The following is a 4,658-nucleotide window of genomic DNA, read 5'->3' as shown; positions in this document are numbered from 1 at the left end:
CATGTCCGTAACGCTCTCTTGCCGACTAAACGATCCCGTGACGAAAAGCGACGCTCTTCGTTGGATCTTCTCTATCAGTTCTATGTGGTAAGGACCACATATTGATGAACAGTGCTCAAGAACCGATTGTTCCATTTAAGGTCGCTCTGGATAGTTACACCAAGATATTTTACGGCAGATACCGTTTCCTGGTCCTCTGTAAAATCGCTCAGCGGTTCGGAGGCTCCTATCCAGTTACTTGTCGACAAATCTGGCGTGGCTCTGGAAGACAGCAAAAGGAAAGGTGATGATCTAAAGTTCACTTTTAAGAGATCATTCACGGTGGAAGATCGAACAAATATACTGTCGTTTGACAGTCGCACATAATCCCGCCTGGAGGACACTGAAACAGGCATCCATAGCGTGGAGAAGCAACTGAAAATAAATACGTCGCCAGGTCGTGATGGTATATCACTTCTGTTTTACAGACAGTACGCTTGCGTTTATCTCTCGTCAAGCGCAAAGCCCAAGCAATTGGAAAAAAGCACAGATACCTCCCGTATACAAGAATCGAAAAAGAACTGACCTGCATATTACGGACCAAACTCCTTAATCGGTTTCCTAGGGGATTCTTGTACATATTCTGAGTTCTAATACAAAAAATTTCCTCGTGACATAACAGCTTCTGTCCACAAATGAGCGTGGATTTAGAAAGTGTCGCTCATGCAAAACCACTTTCCCTTTTCTCGCATGGCAGCCTGCGAACCATGGATGAAGGGCAACAGGCAGATTCCGTGTACCTAGATGTCTAGAGACAATGAACGAAGGTACGAAACTACGGAATAGGTTCCCAGATACGTGAGTGGCCCGAAGACTCCTTAAATAATAGAAATACGACGAGTGTTCAACAGAGACAAGGGTAACGTCAGGAGTGGGAAAGTGTAGCTCGTCTATAAAGAGATAGCGCGTAGAACACTAACGCGATCCATTCTTGAGTACTGCTCGAATGGGTGCGACGCCGACAAGTGGGATTAAAGGAAGACATCGAAGAAATTCACAGGCTAGCTGCCACATTTGTTACCGGTAGGGTCGATCAACATGCAAGTATTACGGAGCTGCCTCGTGAAATCAAGGGGCAATCATTGGAAGAAAGATGACTTTTTTTCTTGAGGCACTATTGAAAAATTTAAAGGACTGCTATTTGAGCTGACTACATTTGAGCTGACTACAGAACGATTCTATTACCACCAACGTACATTCCGCGTAAAGATCACGAAGATAAGAGAAATTAGGGCTCCTACGGAAGTATATACTCACGTTGCGAGTAGGTTAGTAAAGGAAAGAGCTAGTAGTGTCAAAAGGTAGCCTTCAACATGCACCGTACGGTGGAAATATCATGTAGATTTACATTGAAATTTTGTACAGATGTTCACGAGTATCTAAGCTGTCTCGTCTAAAGAATTTAAAAAACAGGTTAATGCATTAAATACGCTCTTCTTAAAAAAAAGAAAAAGTACTACGAAGGAATTTCCTCATGGCTCCGAAATCGGTAGACGCGATGTACTTTGGATGATTTATTCAAGTTTGCTTCACAAATTTTGCAAGTCAGTAGCACGTTGGTCCTCGTCTGGCCCTTATACAAGCAGTTATCCGGCTTGGCATTGACTGACGGAGTTATTCAATATCCCTCTGAGGGATAGCGTCTCAGATTCTGTCCAAGAGGTACGATAGATCGTCAAAATCCATAGCCCGTTGGAGGACACTGTCCATAATGCTCCTAACGTTTTCAGTTGGGGAGATATCCGGCAAGGAAGATATCTGGCCAAGAACGAAGGCCAAGCACGAAGACAAGACGTAGACACGCTCGCCGAGTGCAGGCGGGCATTATCTACATCTACATCTACATTGATACTCCGCAAGCCACCCAACGGTGTGTGGCGGAGGGCACTTTACGTGCCACTGTCATTACCTCCCTTTCCTGTTCCAGTCGCGTATGGTTCGCGGGAAGAACGACTGTCTGAAAGCCTCCGTGCGCGCTCTAATCTCTCTAATTTTACATTCGTGATCTCCTCGGGAGGTATAAGTAGGGGGAAGCAATATATTCGATACCTCATCCAGAAACGCACCCTCTCGAAACCGGGCTAGCAAGCTACACCGCGATGCAGAGCGCCTCTCTTGCAGAGTCTGCCACTTGAGTTTATTAAACATCTCCGTAACGCTATCACGGTTACCAAATAACCCGGTGACAAAACGCGCCGCTCTTCTTTGGATCTTCTCTATCTCCTCCGTCAACCCGACCTGGTACGGATCCCACACTGATGAGCAATACTCAAGTATAGGTCGAACGAGTGTTTTGTAAGCCACCTCCTTTGTTGATGGACTACATTTTCTAAGCACTCTCCCAATGAATCTCAACCTGGTACCCGCCTTACCAACAATTAATTTTATATGATCATTCCACTTCAAATCGTTCCGTACGCACACTCCCAGATATTTTACAGAAGTAACTGCTACCAGTGTTTGTCCCGCTATCATATAATCATACAATAAAGGATCCTTCTTTCTATGTATTCGCAATACATTACATTTGCCTATGTTAAGGGTCAGTTGCCACTCCCTTCACCAAGTGCCTATCCGCTGCAGATCTTCCTGCATTTCGCTACAATTTTCTAATGCAGCAACTTCTCTGTATACTACAGCATCATCCGCGAAAAGCCGCATGGAACTTCCGACACTATCTACTAGGTCATTTATATATATTGTGAAAAGCAATGGTCCCATAACACTCCCCTGTGGCACGCCAGAGGTTACTTTAACGTCTGTAGACGTCTCTCCATTGATAACAACATGCTGTGTTCTGTTTGCTAAAAACTCTTCAATCCAGCCACACAGCTGGTCTGATATTCCGTAGGCTCTTACTTTGTTTATCAGGCGACAGTGCGGAACTGTATCGAACGCCTTCCGGAAGTCAAGAAAAATAGCATCTACTTGGGAGCCTGTATCTAATATTTTCTGGGTCTCATGAACAAATAAGGCCAGTTGGGTCTCAGACGATCGCTGTTTCCGGAATCCATGTTGATTCCTACATAGTAGATTCTGGGTTTCCAGAAATGACATGATACGCGAGCAAAAAACATGTTCTAAAATTCTACAAGAGATCGACGTAAGAGATATAGGTCTATAGTTTTGCGCATCTGCTCGACGACCCTTCTTGAAGACTGGGACTATCTGTGCTCTTTTCCAATCATTTGGAACCCTCCGTTCCTCTAGAGACTTGCGGTACACGGCTGTTAGAAGGGGGGCAAGTTCTTTCGCGTACTCTGTGTAGAATCGAATTGGTATCCCGTCAGGTCCAGTGGACTTTCCTCTATTGAGTGATTCCAGTTGCTTTTCTATTCCTTGGACACTTATTTCGATGTCAGCCATTTTTTCGTTTCTGCGAGGATTTAGAGAAGGAACTGCAGTGCGGTCTTCCTCTGTGAAACAGCTTTGGAAAAAGGTGTTTAGTATTTCAGCTTTACGCGTGTCATCCTCTGTTTCAATGCCATCATCATCCCGTAGTGTCTGGATATGCTGTTTCGAGCCACTTACTGATTTAACGTAAGACCAGAACTTCCTAGGATTTTCTGTCAAGTCGGTACATAGAATTTTACTTTCGAATTCAATGAACGCTTCACGCATAGCCCTCCTTACGCTAACTTTGACATCGTTTAGCTTCTGTTTGTCTGAGAGGCTTTGGCTGCGTTTAAACTTGGAGTGGAGCTCTCTTTGCTTTCGCAGTAGTTTCCTAACTTTGTTGTTGTACCACGGTGGATTTTTCCCGTCCCTCACAGTTTTACTCGGCACGTACCTGTCTAAAACGCATTTTACGATTGCCTTGAACTTTTTCCATAAACACTCAACATTGTCAGTTTCGGAACAGAAATTTTCGTTTTGATCTGTTAGGTAGTCTGAAATCTGCCTTCTATTACTCTTGCTAAACAGATAAACCTTCCTCCCTTTTTTTATGTTCCTATTAACTTCCATATTCAGGGATGCTGCAACGGCCTTATGATCACTGATTCCCTGTTCTGTACATACAGAGTCGAAAAGTTCGGGTCTGTTTGTTATCAGTAGGTCCAAGATGTTATCTCCACGAGTCGGTTCTCTGTTTAATTGCTCGAGGTAATTTTCGGATAGTGCACTCAGTATAATGTCACTCGATGCTCTGTCCCTACCACCCGTCCTAAACATCTGAGTGTCCCAGTCTATATCTGGTAAATTGAAATCTCCACCTAAGACTATAACATGCTGAGAAAATTTATGTGAAATGTATTCCAAATTTTCTCTCAGTTGTTCTGCCACTAATGCTGCTGAGTCGGGAGGTCGGTAAAAGGAGCCAATTATTAACCTAGTTCGGTTGTTTAGTGTAATCTCCACCCATAATAATTCACAGGAACTATCCACTTCTACTTCACTACAGGATAAACTACTACTAACAGCGACGAACACTCCACCACCGGTTGCATGCAATCTATCCTTTCTAAACACCGTCTGTACCTTTGTAAAAATTTCGGCAGAATTTATCTTTGGCTTAAGCCAGCTTTCTGTACCTATAACGATTTCAGCTTCGGTGCTTTCTATCAGCGCTTGAAGTTCCGGTACTTTGCCAACGCAGCTTCGACAGTTGACAATTACAA

This window comes from Schistocerca serialis, chromosome 6 (genome assembly GCF_023864345.2).
Source record: "Schistocerca serialis cubense isolate TAMUIC-IGC-003099 chromosome 6, iqSchSeri2.2, whole genome shotgun sequence".
NCBI classification, from domain to species: domain Eukaryota; kingdom Metazoa; phylum Arthropoda; class Insecta; order Orthoptera; family Acrididae; genus Schistocerca; species Schistocerca serialis.
Note: the sequence above shows the minus strand (reverse complement) of the source record.